General features: G+C 38.5%; 1 long non-coding RNA gene across 3 annotated transcripts in view; it reads right to left on the bottom strand.

Moving 5' to 3' along the window:
- LOC129634505 (uncharacterized) overlaps positions 1-23700 on the bottom strand; it is a 52432-nt gene that overhangs the window by 17226 nt on the left and 11506 nt on the right. For 2 of the 3 annotated variants that reach the window (XR_008705702.1, XR_008705703.1), the window contains exon 3: positions 21889-22284. This is a non-coding gene — a long non-coding RNA (uncharacterized LOC129634505). Of the gene's footprint in view, positions 1-10075; positions 10261-21888; positions 22285-23700 lie in introns of all 3 variants that reach the window. The other variant, XR_008705704.1, reaches the window with a different exon arrangement.

The raw sequence follows: 23700 nt of genomic DNA, 5'->3' as shown, positions 1-23700 counted from the left end.
GCCAGCATAACTTTATTACCAGAACTTAATTAAAAAAATAAATTCAAAATGATAAACCATTCTAAATATTTCAGCTACTAAGACTGTGTTAAAAAATGACCCTAGTAGTTATTGACCTAAGTGCAAAGAAATAGAGGAAAACAATAGAATGGGAAAGACTAGAGATCTCTTCAAGAAAATTAGAGATATCAAGGGAATATTTCTTGCAAAGATGGGCTCAATAAAGGACAGAAATGGTATGGAGCTTACAGAAGCAGAAGATATTAAGAAGAGGTGGCAAGAATACACAGAAGAACTGTATAAAAAAGATCTTCACAACCCAGATAATCATGATGGAGTGATCACTCACCTAGAGCCAGACATCCTGGATGCCAAGTCAAGTGGGCCTTAGAAAGCATCACTATGAACAAAGCTAGTGGAGGTGATGCAATTCCAGTTGAGCTATTTCAAATCCTGAAAGACGATGCTGTGACACTGCTGCACTCAATATGCCAGCACATTTGGAAAACTCAGCAGTGGCCACAGGACGGGAAAAGGTCAGTTTTCACTCCAATCCCAAAGAAAGGCAATGCCAAAGAATGCTCAAACTACAACACAATTGACTCATCTCACACGCTAGTAAAGTAATGCTCTAAATTCTCCAAGCCAGGCTTCAGCAGTACGTGAACCGTGAACTTCCAGATGTTCAAGCTGGTTTTAGAAAATGCAAAGGAACCAAAGATCAAATTGCCAACATCCACTGGATCATCAAACAACCAAGAGATTTTCAGAAAAACATCTACTTCCGTTTTATTGACTATGCCTAAGTCTTTGACTGTGTGGATCACAGTGGATCCACAGTGGATCACAGTGGAAAATTCTGAAAGAGATGGGAATACCAGACCACTGATCTGCCTCTTGAGAAATCTGTATGCATGTCAGGAAGCAATAGTTAGAACTGTTCATGGAACAACGGACTGGTTCCAAATAGGAAAAGGAGTACATCAAGGCTGTATATTGTCACCCTGCTTATTTAACTTATATGCAGAGTACATCATGAGAAATGCTGGGCTGGATGAAGCACAAGCTGGAATCAAGATTGCCGGAAGAAATATTAATAACCTTAGATATGCAGATGACACCACCTTTATGTCAGAAAGCAAAGAAGAACTAAAGAGCCTCTTGATGAAAGTGAAAGAGGAGAGTGAAAAAGCTGGCTTAAAGCTCAACATTTAAAAAGCTAAGATCATGGCATCCGGACTCATCACTTCATGGCAAATAGACAGGGAAACAGTGGAAACAGTGGCTGACTTTATTTTTGGGGGCCCCAAAATCACTGCAGATGGTGAATGCAGCCATGAAGTTAAAAGACGCTTGCTCCTTGGAAGAAAAGTTATGACCAACTTAGACAGCATATTAAAAGGCAGAGACACTACTTTGCCAACAAACGTCCATTTAGTCAAAGCTACGGTTTTTCCAGTAGTCATGTAAGGGTGTGACAGTTGGGACTATAAAGAAAGCTGAGTGCCGAGGAATTGATGCTTTTGAACTGTGGTGTTGGAGAAGACTCTTGTGAGTCCTTTGGACTGCAAAGAGATCCAACCAGTCCATCCTAAAGGAAATCAGTCCTGAATATTCATTGGAAGAAATTATGTTGAAGTTGAAACTCCAATACTTTTGCCACCTGATGCGAAGAACTGACTCATTTGAAAAGACCCTGATGCTGGGAAAGATTGAAGGCAGGAGGAGAAGGGGACAACAGAGGGTGAGATGGTTGGATGGCATCACTGACTCAATAGACATGAGTGTGAGTAAAGTCCAGGAGTTGGTGATGTCCAGGGAAGCCTTGGCGTGCTGCAGTCCATGGGGTCGCAGAGTCGGACACGACTGAGCGACCAAACTGAACTTAATTTGATTTCAGTACTGACCATCTGGTGATGTCCATGTGTACAGTCTCTTGTGTTGCTGGAAAAGGGTATTTGCTATGACCAGTGTGTTCTCTTGGCAAAACTCTGTTAGCCTATGCCCTGCTTCATTTTCTACTCCAAGGTCAAACTTACCTTGATGTAAGGTATCTCTTGACTTCCTACTTTTGCATTCCAGTCCCCTATCATGAAAAGAAATCTTTTTTTGATGTTAATTCTAAGAGGTCTTATAGGTCTGCATAGAATCATTCGGCTTCAGCTTCAAAATTGGGAAAGAAATACATCAAGGCTGTATATTGTCACCCTGCTTATTTAACTTATATGCAGAGTACATCATGTGAAATGTCAGGATAGATGAATCACAAGCTGGAATCAAAACTGCTCAAAGAAATATCAAGAACTTCACATATGCAGATGACAGCACTTCAAGGCAAATAAGATGGGGGAAATGTGGAAACAGTGACAGATTTTCATTTCTTGGGCTCCAAAATCAATGTGGATGATGACTGCAGCCATGAAATTAAAAGATGCCTACTCCTTGGAAGAACAGCTATGACAAACTTAGGCAGTGTATTAAAAAGCAGACATTGCCAACAAAGGTCTGTATAGTCAAAGCTACGGTCAAAGCCATTTTCCAGTAGTCATATATGGATGGATGTGAGAGCTGGACCATAAAGAAGGCTGAGTGCCAAAGAACTGACACTTTCGAACTGTGGTGTTGGAGAAGACCTTTGAGAGTCCCTTGTACAGCAGAGAGATCAAACTAGTCAATCCTAAAGGAAATCAACCCTAAATACTCATTGGAAGGACTGATGCTGAAACTGAAGCGTCAATAATTTGGCCACCTGATGCAAAGAGCTGACTCATTGGAAAAGACCTTGATGCTGGGGAAAATTGAGGGCAAGAAGAGAAGGGGGCGACAGAGGATGAGATGGTTGGATGGCATCACTGTCTCAATGGATATGAGTCTGAGCAAACTGAGGGCAATAGTGATGGATAGAGAAGCCTAGCATGCTGCAATTCATGGGGTCAAAAAGAGTCGGACATGACTTGGTGACTGAACAACAACAAGGGACTGGGATAGGGCAGGTGAAAAGACAAAGCACAGAGGATTTTTAAGGGCTTGAATAGTGGATACATGTCAGTTCGTGGGATTGCAGAGAGTCAGACACAATTTGCAACTGAACAACAACATAGAATATACAACAAGAGTGAAACCTTCTGTAAACTATAAACCAGGGGTGATAATGATGCATCAATGTTCAGGTTCATCGATTTTTCCAAAGGTGCTACTCAGGTGTATACGAGAGGGATGGGGGTATGTGGGAATTCTCTGTGCTCTCTGCTGAATTTTGTTGTGAACCTAAAACTTCTCTAAAAAATAGAATCTTTTAACTGTGTAGATTTCTTGTGAATCAATTTATAATCCACTCCATCAGACAAAAATCACACTCATAAATTGCAGTATATGTCCTTGAGCTTCCTATAGGTATCCTGAGAGACAATTCTGTTAAAATTCTTAGAGGACATTTTCGTTTAGTAAAGATGTGTGAGGCATGGTATATCCTCAAGATAGATTACTTGACTTGGTGAGGTATGACATTAAATTTCCTGAGGCCTTATCAAAGAGTGTCACAATCACTCCCTTGGTTTCATAGTTAAACCATGTGAATCTAGAGTCAATCACAATACTCTAGATTTAATCTCTTTCCATAAGATTTTTCTTAATTTGCAAATTGTCTGCCACCTGGAGAAACTAGAAAAAAAGAGTTTTATTTTCAAACTCAGGAAGTCTGGTTCCTTTAACAATTCTTTCCTTAGCTTCTCTCTCTTAGTCTAATTGGACTACTATTAATGAAATGGCCAGAGGCTTGGTGGCTCATAAACCACAAAAATTAATTTCTCACAGCTGTGGAGGCTGGAAGTCCAAGATCAGTGTGGCAGCATGGTTAGGTTCTGGTGAAGGCCAGAACGTTCCAGGGGGCAGACTGCCACCTTCTCACTGTGTTATCTCATGGTGGAAAGGGCTAGGGAGCTCTGCATGGTCTCTTTTACAGAAGCACTAATCCTATTCTTGAGGGCTCCACCATTCAGACTTAAGGACTTCCCTAAGCATCTCCCCGTTTCCTAACACCTTCACACTGGGCATCAGCACATGAATTTTGAGGGATACAAGCCATTACACCACAGCACTTCCTCCTGTCAAGTTTACTATAAGCAGCAAGAAACAGCCAGACAACACCTGTGAATTTGTGCAATTCATTATAACCATTTTCTCTTTTCCACATTACCATAAGTGACAATGTTGCTAAACTTTCTGCTATTACATGACAAGGATCTTTTCTCCTGCTCTCAATGATACTTTCTCAATTTCCTTTAAACCTTCACTGAAATAATCCTTGACCATTAGGCTTCCACTAACACTCTCTTCAATGTCCTCCCACCTTCTGCCCATTGTCTAGTCCTATCTAGTTTAGCTTCAGTCACCACTACATTTTGAGGTTTCTGTCACATGGCACCCACCTCCAAATACCAAAATCTAACTCAGTTTCTATGACTGCAAAACAAATTACCCCCAAATTTAGTAGCTTAAAAGAACAACATTTGCTCAAGAATCTGAAATTTGTGCAGGGCTTGGTGGGGATAATTCATTTCTGCTCCATTCAAGGGAGACATAAACAACAAAGAACTACAGATGCTATGATAGATGTTGTAAAGAACAGATGAGCACAAAGGATGCTATGCTAAGTCACTTCAGTCGTGTCCGACTCTGTGTGACCCCATAGACAGCAGCTCACCAGGCTTCCTCGTCCCTGGGATTCTCCAGGCAAGAACACTGGAGTGGGTTGCCATTTCCTTCTCCAATGCATGAAAGTGAAAAGTGAAAGTGAAGTCGCTCAGTCGTGTCTGACTCCTAGCGACCCCACGGACTGCAGCCTACCAGGCTCCTCCATCCATGGGATTTTCCAGGCAAGTGTACTGGAGTGGGGTGCCATTGCCTTGTCCGGAGCACAAAGGAGGCAGCAGTTAATTCCACCTGGGAAATCACAGAAATAAGTAACCCCTGAACCAAATTTGGGCACTGACATGAAGAGGAGCAGCTATCAAACAGTGGGTTATATTTGGGAAACCACTATATTGGTATGAATAAGTCCATTAAGGTAGGAGAACAGGAAGGAAGTAATTAGTGAGAGTTGAGGCTAAAAGCAAGGCTGAGAACACATGATGTTTCTACAGGAGTAAGCAAGAGGCCTAGGGTCAAATCAGGTGTAACACAACCAGGGGGAACAGCTGCAGCTGGGAATTACAGGGGACTCTGAAGAACTACAACTGCTAAAGGCAAGCCCCTATGATGAGAGCCAAGAAGAAGTCGTCCAAGAGGCACTGTCACAGAGAGGTTGTCAGAAGGTGTCACTTCAATGGTATCTGAGAGAAAAGCTACCAGGAAGAAAAGCAAGAAAAGGTCAGGCTGGGGTTCCCTGCACGTTCTGTATTTCTAATTTACACACCCCATCTTTACCTTGGGGAGAGAGAAGGTTTTCCCCAGTATCTACTTGACAGTCAGAGGTGGTAGTGATCATGAGAATATCAACACAATTTCTCTCCAGAAAATCTTCAGAAACTCAGTGAGGGCCTGCAGTTGTTAATATAAGCCAGATTATTCTCTCAGGCTCATGGTAGGAAAAGCATAAACCTGGAAAAGAAGACTGTGTTCTCTCAGATCCTCTCTCCTCTCTTCTGCTCTCCCTCCCTCTCCCGGTCTGTTTCCCTTTCCCTCCCCTCTCTTCTCTCTCTCTCTCTCTCCAACTTCATCTACTAGATTTCTATATAACCACAGGTAAATCTCTTATTTCAAGCCCACTAGAAACCAATAGCATGAACTCTATGGAATCCTGACTCCCTATTATATGTTTTCTCTTTAGAAGAATATTTTTAAAAGAAGTGAAGTTTTTATTTGCCAGTGACACTTTCTGGAACAGAATTGAGAACAACATTCAGATAAAAGAATATTACTCTGTAAAATAAACACTATCTTACCAAGCCTTCCTTTCCTAACAGATACAAAATCTTAACTGTGCTTTCTATGCCTAAAGGAGTCATGATGACAACTGAAGATGCTGTCAGTTCTTACAGCTCAAGTGGACAAGAATTATAGTGGAAATTTCAAATAGAATCACTAGTGCAACAACTGGAGCCACTCAGATAAGTAGATATGTATGAAGAATGAGGTAGAAAATAATGTCTCCTATAAACTGACAAAACATGAGCATTACTTCTAGTATCCCAAATCTCACTTATGCTTGAAAACAAGCGTATATCAAACTTAAATAGAACCTGATCAGATGAAAAAAACATTTTTTAAGATTTAGATTCAGGCAGCTGTAGCAGGAATTGGTGGATCTCTTTTTTATTATTTCAACACTGATATGACTCAGTTATTTACTTGCATTTCCTGATTCTTGCTCCTATAACCAACTGCCTATATCAATGTAACTTCTGCTTAAATTAAAAAAAAAAAAAAAGTTTCATTGACCAGCAAATGACCATTTCCCTTATGCCAGCAGTGCCTTCGTGGCAGCATCTCATAGGCCCTGGCTGGCTACAGCTGGAGAGATGGAGTACTAAGTCCAACCATCACCAGTCAGCTGTTGATGAGCTGGACAAGTCCCGTGGCACTACATTGAGCCACATCTGCAAGGACTGCCTAGAACTGCTTCCCCAGCAAGAACTGTGACCATAACAAGCTCTACACAGATCAGGTAATATCCTGCTCTAAAATCTATCGGCACTAATATGCTCTGTTCTCAGCTTTGAGAACTCGGCCCAAAGTCCTATTTATCAATTTGCTACTGCAGTCTACTTTGAAATTTACATTATCTTTTAATTATTTATTTTAGCAGCTCTATTTAATAGCCCTTTTCAAAGAAAAATCTTTAGGCAAAATCTTATAGACAGTTGGACAGCAGAAATATTCATGTTCTTTTGATTATGCAGTAGTTTCTTTATCCCAAAATTGTTCCCAGAGAAACCTCAATGCACCCAAAAGACTTCACACACACACCAAAAAATTTCCCCATTCTATTGAAAAGAAAATAAGTCAAGGTAATTTTCCTTTGTTCAGAAAACACTGGAAGGTCTTGTATCTACAACAGGTACCATTTGGACAAGTAGATTAGAATCTTGTATAATATTCTCAAGAGTGAGCAAATGTATTTATTTGGCTATTGCCAAAAGGAGACACATGCAAAAAATGAATAAATTAATAAAGGCAATTGTGTCTGGGTCGTGCTCCAGATAGGAGTTAGGGGGAAAGAAGAGAACACTGCAAAATATGACACTGGTGACTGGCTATAAATGCCACTCTCCATTATACAGATTAAAGATCCTCCAAATTTTCTGCAAAACTTCCATAAGACACCTTACAGAACTGCAACATTCATTTCAGACTCAAGTGGTCTGATGACAAAAAGGATGCTAAACTTAAGACCTGAAACTATACAAGTCCTAGAAGAAAACATAGGGTAAAAGCTCCTTGATATTGGATGTGACCATGATTTTATGGATATGATACCAAAAGCATAAGCAACAAAAGCAAGAATAAATGGGATTACATCAAACTAGAAAGCTCCTTCACAGTGAAAGAAAAAATATAAACAAAATATTTAACAAATATTTCTTGAATCTGGGCTGGTTTTATGACTTATTTTGGTCAAAAGGGTCCAGCAGAGTGACACTGCTAATTTCTCAGCCAGTTCAAAGTCTATAGTTCAAAAGTGTTTCCAATACTGCTTACCTCACTGAGATCCTTGCATCTGTCATGTAAACAAGTCCAGGTTAGCCTGATGATAGGATGGGAGACACACAAGGCTCACTGCCCCCATGACCTCAGTCAAGAGTTCATCATCCTCATAAAGAATGCTGAAAACATTCTGAAAGAAGGACTATAAAATAAAGGCAAAGGTATTTCCTAGAACATACAGCAAAAAGAAAGAGGAAAATATGGAACAAATGATATAAAAAATGGAATATAAATCTAAAAGATTCAATGTCAGATAAACAGAAGTTCCAGACAGAGAAAAATCAAGAAAATATAGAGGAGGAAATAATTAAATAAATAATAGAAGCAAATTTCAGAGAACTTAAGTAAAATGCAAGTCTTTATATTGAAAAGCTATATACCAAACACCAATCAAATGAATAAAAATAAGATCCTTATTTAGATACATTCTTGAAACTTATTCTTTAGTATAAGGCATATATGAAAAATATTTTAAAAGCTTCCAGAAGGTAAGAAATAAGCAGCATTCAGGCTTCTTGGTAACAACACAAAATGCTTGAAGGCAATGTGCTTTGCCTTCAAAGTTCTGAAGAAAAAATGTTTGTAACTTTGAACTTAAAATTCTATACCCACAGCTCCATCAACTATAAAGATCAGGCAAAAACACTCTCACACACACATCAACCCTAAAATTTGTTATTAAGCAATGTTCTGAAGACATCAAGGATGCAGTTCAGCAAAATGAAGTGAGAGACAAAACATAGGATCTAAGAAATAGAATATCTAGTCCAATGACACAGAAAGATCCAGAATAACAACCACGTGGCAGACCTAGAGAATAACAAATCTCACACTAAGACAAAAGCCTCTAAAAAGACTGTCTCCAAGAATAAAGTGGATTCTTAAAACTGAGTATGACAGAGAAACCAGATTATTTTAAAAACCAGATATTATTAAAACTGAGTATGGCAGAGAATATAATGAAGGTATTTTATTCTTATATCATTTAGAAGAAAAAAACAGTAATTCTAAATTCTAGAGAGGAAAAAAAGCTATATACGAAAGTCAAAGATGCAGCTATAAAGAAAACTGAACTATTATATAATTTTGAGAAATGTATGTAGTAGAAGAAAAAAGTAATCTATTTGACAGTGATCCTAGAAATATTCTCTTTAGGGTCATGACTTTGGACACAGAGACAAAAGAAATGTAATCATAGTATAAACTATTTGGTTCTGCATTATATAATCATAGTAAGTTAAATGTTGTTTACTGAGGTTTTTTAATTTAAACTAACTTTTAAACAAGCTTTTAATTTAAAGCTTGATTTATAGAAAAGTTATCAAGATAGTACAGAGTTCCCATATTATTAACATCTTACTTTATAAGCCTGGCAGGCTACAGTCCATCGGATTGCAAACAGATATGACTGAGCAACTAACACTTTCATTTCTTCACACTACACATTTAACGTGGATTTCACTAATTTCTCCCTAATGTCCTTTCTGTTCCAGATCCCATTCAGGATATCATATTTAGTGATCATGTTTTCCCACCTTTTTCTGGAGACAGTTTCTAAAGACCTTACTTTTGATGATCTTAACAGTCAGCTACTATGTTCATTGTAGCATTTCCCCATGCTTATCTCCAATCTCCCTTTCCAATGGTGAGAAACCTGGCTATCAGCCACCATACTTTTACACACTCATTCATTCCCAGTACACTTCTATAGTAGTTTCAAAATTGTTCATTTGCACCCCTGTGAGAAACAACTTTTATCAATGGCAGTACAGTGTTTATGTATACTTTTGTCTTTAATGTTACATATTCTGAGTCAAAACATTCTTTTCCAAAGTTATTCACATCAAGCATTTTTTTACCCATTCCTTCAGTGAGACTATGTCATATACATTTCTAAAATATTTGTTAGATTCTTTTATTACTCTGCATTCCATTTTGGGATCCCTCAAACTCCTGGTTGATTTTTTAAATCTGCATACATTAACTTTTTATGCTATAGATACAGAGTTCTATGAATTTTAAAGAATGTGTAGCATCGTATGTCCACAACAGTTTGGTTCATCACCCTAAAAACTCCCGTTTCCCCAAGTCAAACACTTCCCCTTCCTCAAACCTCTGACAACCACTGATCTGCTTTCCATCCCTATAGTTTTGCCCTTTCTAAAAGGCCATATGAATGGTATCATTTCGTATGTAGCCTTTTCAGTCTCTGGCTTCTTTAATTCAGCAAAATGCATTTAAGATGCATTCATATTGTAGCATTCAGTACAGTTCAGTCACTCAGTCATGTCCAACTTCTTGCGACCTCATGGACTGCAGCAGGCCAGGCTTCACTGTCCATCACCAACTCTTACAGCTTGCTCAAACTCACGTCCACTGAGTCGGTGATGCCATCCAACCATCTCCTCCTCTGTCATCCCTTTCTCCTCCTGCCTTCAATCTTTCCCAGCATCAGGGTCTTTTCCAATGAGTCAGTTCTTCACATCAGGTGGCCAAAGTATTGGAGTTTTACATACTCAGTGAATGAGTATTCATATTCATATTCATATTCCATACCTGTTGAATATACAAAATAAGTTGCATTAATCTATAGTTATTCCTGCTTTTCATACCCATTGTATAGCTGTACCATCCTTTAATTATCTGTTTACCTATTATTGAAGAATTTCTTGGTTGCTTCCACTTTTTTGATGATTATGAAAAAAAGACAGCAGTTGTGAATAAAGCACACATAGGTTTTTGTATGTAAATACATTTCAAATCAACTTGCTAAATACCTAGGAGTGCAATGCTAGGTCATATGACAAGTCTGTGTTTAATTTTATAAGAAATTGCTGAACTGTCTTCCAAAGCGGCTATACCCTTGTGCATTCTACCAGCACACATGAGAGCACCAGCATTTGGTACTCCCAATTTTTTGGATTTTAACCATTCTAATCAATGTAGCTCCTCACTGTTTCACTCATTTCCCTAGTGAAAAATAATGTTGACTATCTTCATATGGTTTTTGGCATCCATAAATCTTGTTTAAAGTGTCTACTCAGATCTTCTGTCCATTTTTAAAATAATTGACTGTTTCACTGGTGAGCTTTAAAAATCTGTTATATATCCAAGACATACATTTTTTTTTAGATATGTGATTTGCAAACATTTTCTCCCAGGTATAATCAGACTTTTCATTGTCTTAACGTATCTCCTATAGAGCAAAAGTTGTTAATTTTGATAAAGTCCAATTTATCAATTTTATCTTTCACAGACTGTGAAAGGACCATCTCCAAGAAGGAAGTGAGTTTTTATAATCAAGTATAACAGAAAAGTCAGGTAATTTTGAGAATATGATAAAATATTCTTTTTGTCAATAAGAAGGAAAAAAAATAATTCAAAACTAAGTGGGGTTGGGAAGGGCTCCAAAAGAAAGTCATTATCCAATTATAAATAAAATTAAAATATAATTTTTCAAATATATGGTGTACAAGAAAATATAACCCATTTGACTTTGATCTTAAAAACCTTATTGCTAAGGTTATGATTTTGGACCAAGAAACAAAGATATATAATCATGATGTACTATTTGTAACTTTTATTATTTTTTTTAATTTTATTTTATTTTTAAACTTTACATAACTGTATTAGTTTTGCCAAATATCAAAATGAATCCGCCACAGGTATACATGTGTTCCCCATCCTGAACCCTCCTCCCTCCTCCCTCCCCATTCCATCCCCCTGGGTCGTCCCAGTGCACCAGACCCAAGCATCCAGTATCGTGCACCGAACCTGGACTGGTAACTCATTTCATACATGATATTTTACATGTTTCAATGCCATTCTCCCAAATCTTCCCACCCTCTCCCTCTCCCACAGATTCCATAAGACTGTTCTATACATCAGTGTCTCTTTTGCTGTCTCGTACACAGGGCTATTGTTACCATCTTTCTAAATTCCATATATATGCATTAGTATACTGTATTGGTGTTTTTCTTTCTGGCTTACTTCACTCTGTATAATAGGCTCCAGTTTCATCCACCTCATTAGAACTGATTCAAACGTATTCTTTTTAATGGCTGAATAATACTCCAGTATTTGTAACTTTTAGAATAAACTGAAAGCATGCAAGAGTTCATTATGATTTCAGAATAATGATAACACTGATAGCAATCATTCATATAGTACTTAGTAGGTACCAGGCCTTGTTTTAAATACTTTACATATAATAAGTCAGTTAGTCGTAACACTAATCCTGTGAAATTCATAATATCATTATTATCCCCATTTCACAGTTGAGAAAAGTGAGGCACAAAAGATGAAATAATTTGCCAACATCACAAAGTCAGGATGTGGCAGAGGTTGGATTTGAACCCAGGAGGCCTGGCTCCAACATCTACATTCTTAACCATAATGTTATACTGCCTTCTTTAGTGAAAATCACTCAGTCATGTCCAACTCTTTGCGACCCCATGGACTATACAGTCCATGGAATTCTGCAGGCCAGAATACTGGAGTGGGTAGCCTTTCCCTTCCCAGATCTTTCCAACCCAGGGACTGAACAAGGGTCTCCTGCATCACAGGCGGATTCTTTACCAGACCAAGGTCTCCCGTATTGCAGGCGATTCTTTACCAGCTGAGCCACAAGTGAAGCCCAAGAATACTGGAGTGGATAGCCTATCCCTTCTCCAGCAGATCTTCCTGGCCCAGGAATTGAACTGGGGTTTCCTGCATTGCAGGCAGATTCTTCACCAACTAAGCTAACCGGGAAGTCCACCTTATTTAAATAGAATATAAATATTATCTACATTTATCTAAATATTATAAATGTTCTGTTAAATATCTACTTTAAAATGATCAAAATTGATAATATTTATATTCTAGCCTTCTTTAAATACAATATAATTATCAACTTTGATCATTTTAAAGTAAACATATTTAACAGAAGTTAAAAGACAGAAAAAAGGTTAAAGGATATGACTGATAATAGTCTCGCTTTATAAAAAGGAAAATAAGAGATACTGCTGACAATTAATGGAACACAAAATAGAGGCTTACGTATACTGGAGCTGCAGAAACAGAGGAAATAACATCAATTAAGCATATAAAATTTGAAGGAAACTAGGGTAGAACAAGAGTAGTGTAAATAAACTAAAGCCTCATCTTTTTTTTTTTTTTTTTTTTTAAGCCACATCACACAGCTTGTGGGATCTGGTTCCCTGACCAGGGGTCAAACAGAGTTCCCCTGCAGTAGGGGAATCCTAACCACTGGATCACCAGGGAATTCCCTAAAGCCTAATTTTTAATTACAGGTCATCAACACTTACTGCCTTAGCTGATGGATCAAGAAAAATAGTGGCATATTATAAATTATAGAGGCATCTAATAGAAGACAAAAAGAAATAATTAAAATTGGCTTTTAGTATTTCAGCAGTTAAAAATTAAAGTTCTGGATCAAAACTTCCTGGGATCAAACTCCATTCCTCCATTTAGTATTAATAGTGCTATTAAGTAAAGTTACTTGGTCTTCTTTTCTTCAATTTTCTTACCTAAAAATGGCTATATGCTAAAAATAGCTAATTCATATGATCTTATGAAGATTGAGAGTTAATACAAATAGAGCATTAGAACTGTGAGTGGTTCAGAGCAGTAAACCCTAAGTAAACGTTAGCTATCAGCTATGAATTAGAGGGAACACACACAAAATCAGTTTATATTTACCTCCTGACTTACTTAGCCAAAGATTCAAATCTCAGCAGTGAGGGCACCACGAAAAGCAGGGACAAATGTAGCATATCTCAGCAGAGCTTCCGTTGGCCTGTAGAGCCAGGCACTACCAGTGAGAGGACAAGGTAGGGTCTTGCGATATTTGGCCAGCTCAATTCTCTTGGTTCCACTCTCTTTTATGCTTAGGGCTTACATCACCACTTTGTGCAAAACAATCTCTAACAAGTTATGCCCTTTAATGGGAAGATATTACAAACATCTGGGTTCCTGCTGGCTCCTAAGCCAAACTCAGTGCTAATGAGGCCACTGTTTCAAAAAATTTTTATTGGAGTATAATTGCTTTCCAATGTTGTGTTAGTTTCTGCTATACAGCAAAGTGAATCAGCTTTATACATACATGTATCTCCTCTTTTTTGGATTTCCTTCCCATTTAAGTCAACACAGAACACTGAGTAGAACTCCCTGTGCCATGTAGTAGTGATAGCTTACAGTGAACGATGTCGGATTTGTGACCTCCGAAGAAGATTCAGCTTCAGGACCAGAGACCAGGCTGGACCACTCAGGGCTCTTGTGTGGCAGGAGTTTTATTACAGTGAAAAGGGACAGAGAAACCTTCTGACACTAGATATTGGAGGCGGGTGGAGAGTGCTCCACTCGCTAGTCTTTAGCAAGGGAATCATACACTTTTAAAATTAGCTATTACGATAAATCAAAAGAATGTCTCAAGGTTGTAAAAATTTTACCAGACCCACTCCCACAATTTATATTTTAGGATAACAGGATTAGAACTTAACAAAAGAAAGATCCTACCTGACCCACTCCCATAATAAACATTTTACAATAACAAGATTAGTCAGAAGGTTTTCAGGAAACTGTCCTCAAGCAGAATACATTGTTGTTGTATTATCCTTAGTACCCAGTTTAAACTGAGTTGTTTGTTGTGTGAATCATCAATTCCGGACTTAAAAAAAAAAACATTTTATGTGACTAAGACTAAGGAATGTAGAGAAAAAAAAGAAAGAATTGTTCTTTCTTCCTCTTCGAGAATTCCAGACCTCTATCTCCTCCTTGAGAACCCCAGGCCCCTCTCCGCTCCTCGGGGACCCCAGACTTCTTACCAACCTGCCTAGGAATTGACTCTCTCAGTAGGTTCTCATTAGTTATCTATTTTATACATAGTATCAACAGCGCATATCTGACGATCACAATCAGTTACAAATTTTTATGTAATGGGAGGAACCAAAATTAATGTCCGGATGCTTCTAAACAGCCTTGCTTCCCCCAGGTTTCTAATGTTTGTTAAAGGCTTTCTCCAAAGATATCCCCTGAGGAGGAGATCTGGGCTTCTGATCATTGTAGAAAATATTAAAAATCATGACTCCTGCTACAGATTTCATTAGCTTATTAGGGGAAAAAAGGACACATATAAAAATATAATGAACTTCACAACACAGACAAGATAAAGGGGGAGTGGAATAAATATGCAGACTTTCACAAAATGAAAGAATAATTGGTGTTTGTTAAAGAAATAGATCATTCTGTGGTGACAGGATAAAGGAGATCTTAAGCAACATAAGTATCCAGTGTGACTGACAAAAGAGATTTATACAAGACTAACTGTGAAAGGCCAGGAGAACCTGGAGCCTTTCAAGGTATGTACTACGCAGAGATACAGGGTATTTCAAAAAGTTTAATGTTTTGTTACTACATTCATTTCCAGATGACTCAGTCTCACAGTTTTAAACATGCTCTCAATTCTGATGAATCCCAGACCTGCTTCCTAAATTTCAGCCTAATAGGGCTTCCCTGATAGCTCAGTTGGTAAAGAATCTGTCTGCAATTCAGGAGACCCAGGTTCAATTCCTGGGTCAGGAAGATCCGCTGGAGAAGGGATAAGTTACCCACTCAAGTATTCCTGGGCTTCCCTTGTGGCCCAGCTGGTAAAGAATCCGCCTGCACTGTGGGAGACCTGGGTCTGGTAAAGAATCTGCCAGCATTGCGGGAGACCTGGGTTCAATCCCTGGGTTGGGAAGATCCCTTAGAGAAGAGAAAGGCTACCCACTCCAGTATTCTGGCCTGGAGAATACCATGGACTGTATAGTCCATGGAGTCGCAAAGATTTGGACACGACTGAATGACTTTGACTTTGACTTTCATACCCACCTGGACAGTTTTGCTCTGCTTGGATGTCAAGCTGGGATCACAAACTCAGCATGTACAAAGCTTAACTCCTATCAAACCTACTACCAAACCTGCTCCTCTCAGATGCACCTCTATCTCAGTTAATAGTAACTCCATTCTTCAGCTGCTCAGGCCAAAAGAACTTCAAATAATCCTTGACTGTCCATTTTCCCTCATGCTTCACATCCAATCCACCAGAAAATTCTATTGGTTCTATTTCAACTATATCCCAAACCAGAATACCTCTCACTACTCCCACTGCTATCACCGAAGTCTGAGCCTCTATATCTCACTGAGATCTGTGTCAAAGCTCCTATCTGATCTCCCTGCTTCCTCTCTCTTTTCAATTATAGTTGCCAGAATGATTCTATTAACAAGAAGGATCGTGTCACTTGTAACTTCAAAATCTTCCCAAGGCTAAACATTTCATTCAAAGAAAGAAAAAAAAACACCACACTCCTAATTGTGTCCTACAAGGCCCCACTCAATCTGTATTTTTCCACTCTATACCTATCTTCCTAATATAGGCCTTTGATTTCTATTAATATTACCCATCTTCCAGCTCACTCTACTCCTCCCTAATATTCAATCATGCCAGACATGCTTGCATCCAAGGTCCTTTGCACTTGCTGCTCCCTTTGCTTGGAAACCTCTTTTCCTCAGATATTTGCTGCCTTTCCCACTCATTTTCTTCGAGTCTTTACTGATATGCCACCTTTACAGAAGGGCCTTCCTAGGACCTTATCCAAAATGTCAACCTTTCACCCTCAATACTCCCTGTTTTCCCACTTCATTTATTTGTTTCTCCTTTCCAGTTATCACCATCTAAGACATTATGCATTTTGCTCCTTTGTCATTGCATGACCTCACTGGAATATAAGCCACCAGAGTCATAAGTTTTTGTTTATTAATTGCTATAATGATTATTATACCCTTAGCTACACATCCTTGGCACATAATAAGCACTCAATAAATATTTGTTAAATGAATGAAAGAACATGGCAATGCTGTTCAAAATACATAATTATAGTTAGAACACCATATTCTTAAAAACATTTCAGTTCAGTTCAGTCGCTCAGTTGTTGCAAGGCTTCTGGGGAGTACAAAGATGAAAAAGAGAAGTGGGACATAATTAACTATAATCCAAAATAGACATTCACAACTTTTATGTGAGAATTACAGAAAAAAAGTGGTATAAGGGACTCAAGAGAAAAACTCTTATCAGTAGGGGACAACTGCAGTAACCTAGGTATCAGCTGACTAGGCCCTATATTGGCTAGAGTACAATAAAAATGGAAAGGGTCATATGTTACAATGATCATAATAGAAACAGTTGGTAGGATTTGGTGACTAGTTGAATTCAGAAAGAAACAGCAAATCTCTGCTAAATGTCAAACTTAGGTAATGACAAAAATAGCAGTGCTATTTTTGAAAAAAAAAAAAAAAGAGAGAGAGAGAAAAGAGGAGGATTAAAGTGGCAGGAAAAATGTTAAGTCCAATATTAGATATGTTTGAGGTGATACCAGATTACATAAGAGAAAATTTCAGGACAGTTCTAGATTTAGAACTATGACTTAGGATTAAGAATGTAGTTGACTCTTAAACTGCAGAAGGCAACGGCAACCCACTCCAGTACAACCCACTCCAGTACCAAGGAGCCTGATAGGCTGCCAGTCCATGGGGTCGCAGAGGGTCGGACACGACTGAGCGACTTCACTTTCATTTTTCACTTTCATGCATTGGAGAAGGACATGGCAACCCACTCCAGTGTTCTTGTCTGGAGAATCCCAGGGACGGCGGAGCCTGGTGGGCTGCTGTCTATGGGGTCGCACAGAGTCAGACACGACTGAAGTGACTTATAGCTTAGGTTGACCCTTAAACAACACAGAGTTATGGGTACCAATCATCCATCCAGTCAAAAACCCATGTACAACTTTATAGTCAGCCCTTGGTATCTGTAGTTTTGTACCTGCAGATTCAACCAGTCACAAATTGTGTAGTATTATTAAACACTCGACATATAAGTGGATCCACGCAGTTCAAACACATACTGTTCAAGAGGCAACTATATAGACTTAGGAGTTATTTTCTCACAAAGATATCCGTGAACTGAAAAAAGTGAGATTTCTAAGCAAAAGACTAAAGGTAAAAACCATGAGAAATAGGTAACCTACAGGGCAGAAGAAGGAAGAGGTGCAACTGAACATAACAAAGAAAAAAGAGAAAGAAAGAAAGAAAAAGAGGACACCTCAAAAAAAAAAAAAAATATATATATACATATATAAAAATTTCTCCAGTCTTTAAAAAAATAATCAAGCTACCATTCATTTTGCATTTAGCAATTTTGCAAATATGTTCATTCAAGTACTCAAGATATCAGATGAAATCAAAGCAATATTTCAGTTCAATCTTGGCTTAGAATTGTCAGACTGGTAAAATTAGACATTTTGCTGGTAAACTCTGAAACAAAAATTAGCTTATGTACTTCTTCACATTTCACGGACTGGAGTGCAGATGTAAGATAAAGAATATGATACAAGTCTCTGTCACCCAGGAAACCACCTAATGGCAAATTTCTCAGCCTTCTTTATAAATGTAACTTCACCCTGATCTGGCCAGTTCCATACATATATGTAGTACTCAATATATATTCATTTACAATAACAGCAAGCAAAACAAGTAAACACATGCAAAAATAGGTAAAATTAAAATAGTTAGTTTAGGGTAGGGAGGGGAAATAAGGAATTTTTTAATGGGTATAGAGTTTTAGTTTGGAAAAAGGAAAAAGTTCTGAGATGGATGGTGGTTAACAGTCACACAACAATGTGGATACACTTAAGGCCATTGAACTGTATGCTTAATGATAAATTTTTATGTATCAGTTCGGTTCAGTTCAGTTGCTCAGTCGCGTCCCACTCTTTGTGACCCCATGAACTGCAGCATGCCAGGCCTCCCCGTCCATCACCAATTTCCGGAGTTTACCCAAACTCATGTCCATTGAGTCGGTGATGCCATCCAACCATCTCATCCTCTGTTGTCCACTTCTCCTCCTGCCTTTAATCTTTCCCAGCACCACGGTCTTTTCAAATGAGTCAGCTCTTTGCATCAGGTGGCCAAAGTGTTGGAGTTTCAGCTTCAACATCAGTCCTTCCAATGAACACTCAGGACTGATCTCCTTTAGGATGGACTGGTTAGATCTCATTGCAGTCCAAGGGACTCTCAAGAGTCTTCTCCAACACCACAGTTCAAAAGCAGCAATTCGTGGGCACTCAGCTTTCTTCACAGTCCAACTCTCACATCCATACATGACTACTGGAAAAACCATAGCCTTGACTAGACGGGCCTTTGTTGACAAAGTAATGTCTCTGCTTTTTAATATGCTGTCAGGGTTAGTCATAACTTTCCTTCCAAGGAGTAAGCGTCTTTTAATTTCATGGCTGCAGTCACCATCTGCAGTGATTTTGGAGCCCCCCAAAATAAAGTCTGACACTGTTTCCACTGTTTCCCCATCTATTTCCCATAAGTGATGGGACCAGATGCCATGATCTTCGTTTTCTGAATGTGAGCTTTAAGCCAACGTTTTCACTCTCCTCTTTCACTTCCATGAAGAGGCTTTTTAGTTCCTCTTCACTTTCTGCCATAAGGGTGGTGTCATCTGCATATCTGAGGTTATTGATATTTCTCCCGGCAATCTTGATTCCAGCTTGTGTTTCTTCCAGCCCAGCATTTCTCATGATGTACTCTGCATAGAAGTTAAATAAGCAGGGTGACAATATACAGCCTTGACGTACTCCTTATCCTATTTGGAACCAGTCTGTTGTTCCATGTCCAGTTCTAACTGTTGCTTCCTGACCTGCATACAGGTTTCTCAGGAAGCAGGTCAGGTGGTCTGGTATTTCCATCTCTTTCAGAATTTTCCACAGTTTATTGTGATCCACACAGTCAAAGGCTTTGGCATAGTCAATAAAGCAGAAATAGATGTTTTTCTGGAACTCTCTTGCTTTTTCCATGATCCAGCGGATGTTGGCAATTTGATCTCTGGTTCCTTTGCCTTTCCAAAACCAGCTTGAACATCTGGAAATTCATGGTTCATGTATCGCTAAAGCCTGACTTGGAGAATTTTGAGCATTACTTTACTAGCGCGTGAGATGAGTGCAATTGTGCAGTAGTTTGAGCATTCTTTGGCATTGCCTTTCTTTGGGACTGGAATGAAAACTGACCTTTTCCAGTCCTGTGGCCACTGCTGAGTTTTCCAAATGTGCTGGCATATTGAGTGCAGCACTTTCACAGCATCATCTTTCAGGATTTGAAAGAGCTCAACTGGAATTTCATCACTTCCACCAGCTTTGTTTGTAGCGATGCTTCCTAAGGCCCACTTGACTTCATATTCCAGGATGTCTGGCTCTAGGTGAGAGATCACACCATCGTGATTATCTGGGTCGTGAAGATCTTTTTTGTACAGTTCTTCTGTGTATTCTTGCCACGTCTTAATATCTTGTGCTTCTGTTAGGTCATACCATTTCTGTCCTTTATCGAGCTCATCTTTGCATGAAATGTTCCCTTGGTATCTTTAATATTCTTGAAGAGATCTCTCGTCTCTCCCATTCTACTGTTTTCCTCTATTTCTTTGCATTGATCGCTGTGGAAGGCTTTCTTATCTCTCCTTGCTATCCTTTGGAACTCTGCATTCAAATGGGTATATCTTTCCTTTCTACCTTTGCTTTTTCCTTCTTTTCTTTTCACAGCTATTTGTAAGACCTCCTCAGACAGCCATTTTGCTTTTTTGCATTTCTTTTTCTTGGGGATGGTCTTGATCCCTGTCTCCTGTATAATGTCACAAACCTCCATCCATAGTTCATCAGGCACTCTGTCTATCAGATCTAGTCCCTTAAATCTATTTCTCACTTCCATTGTATAATAATAAGGGATTTGATTTAGGTCATACCTGAATGGTCTAGTGGTTTTCCCCACTTTCTTCAATTTAAGTCTGAATTTGTTATGTATATTTTACTACAAAAAAAAAAAACTAATTCAGCTCATATATGTACTGTAAATGTTAATTCTCCAGAAGCAATGATTATATCAATATTCTTTTTAATCCCATGTCTCTGAATTCCTATCACTGTAATTCAGTAAGAAGAAAAGCTGTGATCCAAGATAAAACTGATAAAGGAAAATAGAGAACAAGATAAAAACAAGTTTTTTAATTGAAAATAATTTTTATCAGATTGGATCTAGAAGATCAAGATGGTGGACAGAGTAGGAAGATCCCAAGCTCATCTTCTCCAACGGACACACACATAGAACTACATGTAGAATAACTATCTCTGAAAATGACTTAAAGACTAGCAGAATACATTTTCTACAATTAAAAGATATAAAAGAAAATGGGTACGAGGGGCACAGAACCCACACCCTAGTGCGGCAGCCCACAACTAGGAGGGGTATCACAACCGCAGACATTAACCCTGGAGAGTAAGGTGTCTGGCGTCTGAGCTCCTTGTCAGGCTCCCTAGCTTGCAGCACTAGAACTGGGAAGACAAACCTTCACAAGAAGAATGGACTTACAGAGTATTATGCTAAGTGAAATAAGTCAGAGAAATCACAAATACCACGCAATTTCACTTATATATGGACTTTACAAAACAAGACAAAGGAAATCAAAAGAGAAACAGAGTCAGAGACACAGATAACAAACTGGTGCACACCAGAGGGGAACTGGGTGGGGGTTGGGTAAAATAGGTAAAGGGGATTCAGAAATATAAACCTCCAGCTACTAAACAAATGAGTAACCAAGACGTAATGTTCACCACAAGCAACACAGTTGATAATACTGTAATAAATATGTATGGTGACATTTGGTTAAAAAACTTACAGTTGTAATCAATTCATAATGTATGTGTGTGTTAGTCGCTCAGTCGTGTGTGACTCTTTGCGACCCCAAAGACTGTAGCCTGCCAGGCTACTCTGTCCTTGGAATTTTCCACGCAAGAATGCTGGAGTGGGTTGACATTTCCTTCTCCAGGGGATCTTCCCTACCCAGGGATCAAACCTGTGTCTCCTGCATTGCAGGCAGATTCTTTACCATGTGAGCCACTGGGGAAGCCCATAATGTAAATAAATGTCAAATCACTGTTTTCACTTAAAACTAAGATAATATTGATGTCAACTATATTTCAAGTAAAAAATAAAAACTTTATTTATTATTTATTAGAGTCAACCTAATTACAAAAGTAGGAAAACATAAAATGAAACAGTCAGTGTTGAAATTAAGGAATTAAGTCAAATACATACTTGCAAACTTTGAGGAAATCCTGGAATTCCTGACAAAGGAACTGTGTGGTAAAGGACAGAAGGATCTTTCCATATCTCAATCCTGAGAAGAGCTGAAGGGAAAGTCAAGGTAGAACAGTAGAAAAAAAAATATGACTATAACTAAGACTTTTAATAGTTTGGCAACAGAAACTACAGACTACTGTGGTAGGTGGCTATAAGCAGGTTCAGAACATACAGGGAAATATACATAGTATGGAGAGTAGATTTTTTTCATTGATATTTTCACCTTGGTGTTTACTGTGTTCATTCAAAAGTAAAGCTGGCAAGCAACTTTCATGACAGGAAGATTACCAACTGAAAGGGATATCACACTCCTCCAGTGTGTGTAACTTTCAATGCATCTTCATGATAGTCCTGAAATATAATCAGAGCAGTGTCAAGTAAGATGCTAAGGCTTCTCTTCAGATGCAGCAATTTCCACCAAAAGAATAAGTACAAATTCCCTTACTGACGCTGTGAGTTCCAAACTTACCACCTTAGGATTCTGTGTGATTAAAACTATAAACTAGTCTCATATACTCTGCTAGGACTCTTTTCTCCTTCGTCACCACAGATCGTATTATTAATAGCACAACTCTCTTCATTTGTAATCCAAAACCTCGTTATTCCTGCTGGAAATGCCACAGAGCTTTACAACCATCTGAATCTCAGTCACCTTTCAAAAAGAGATCTCATCTCCTTTGTGAAATCCTCTTCTAATCTCTTCATTGCTAAATACTCATAATCTTTGCAGTCTAAATTAGTGCTTCTTGGAAATTCCCTGGTGGTCCACAGCACTTTCACCGCCATGACCTGGGTTCAGTCCCTGGTAGAGAACTAAGATCCCACAAGATGCCTAAAATAAATGTTTCTTTTTTTTCTCTCTACTTGTGGCAAATGGGGGCTACTCTCCAGTTGCAGTGCACTAGCATAGGCTCTAGGCACAGGCTTCAGCAGTGGCAGCAATACGGCTCAATAGTTGTGACTCATGGGCTTAGGTGCTCTGCCACATGTGTGATCTTGCAGGACAGGGATTGAAACAGTCTCCTACATTGGCAGGTGGATTCTTTACCACTGAGCCACTAAGGTAGCCCCAATAAATGCTTCTTGAACTATCTGTGGTAAAATGCCATTTTTATAATTTTTCTAATCCTTTGTGGACCGAGCCTTTTATAAAATGAAATTTAAATGAATTACCAGAATTTTTTAAACATGTAAAATAGAAACCAAATTTTATTATAAATTTGACAGGCATATAATTTCTCTGTCAAATTCCTATAAAAGTTTCTAAAGCTTATTCTTAATTTCTGTACTTATATTTCAGCACAGTGGTAATAGTTCACAGACTGCTATCAGTCTGAAGACTGCACTTTGGGTTTTTTCATTTTGTTTTTAAATTTTTATTTTGTACTGGAGCATAGTTGACTAACAATGTTGCGTTAACTGCAGGTGTTTAGCAAGGTGATTCGGTTATTCTGCTCAATATTCTGCAATAACCTAAATGGGAAAAGAATTTACAGAATGCACTTTGAACAGCATATATCTAAACAACTCAGGGTTTAAATTAATGAATATTCATTTATTTGGGAAAAAAACCGAAACTTGAATTCAGCATTTGTTTAAGTAGGACTCAGATATGAAAGGGACAGTAACTCTGGAAAGTAGACATTACATGTATGTACAAAGGCACAGATGTGAGAAATGACATGGCATGTTGCTGACACAATGAACTGAATCGCTCTTACTTGAGGGGCATGTACTGTGAGAGGGAACTAAGAGCCAGGTAGGGCT

The sequence above is a fragment of the Bubalus kerabau genome, chromosome 19 (assembly GCF_029407905.1).
Source record: "Bubalus kerabau isolate K-KA32 ecotype Philippines breed swamp buffalo chromosome 19, PCC_UOA_SB_1v2, whole genome shotgun sequence".
Lineage (NCBI taxonomy): Eukaryota > Metazoa > Chordata > Mammalia > Artiodactyla > Bovidae > Bubalus > Bubalus kerabau.
The sequence above is the reverse complement of the archived record's forward strand: the minus strand, read 5'-3'. Positions and strand labels throughout refer to the sequence as shown.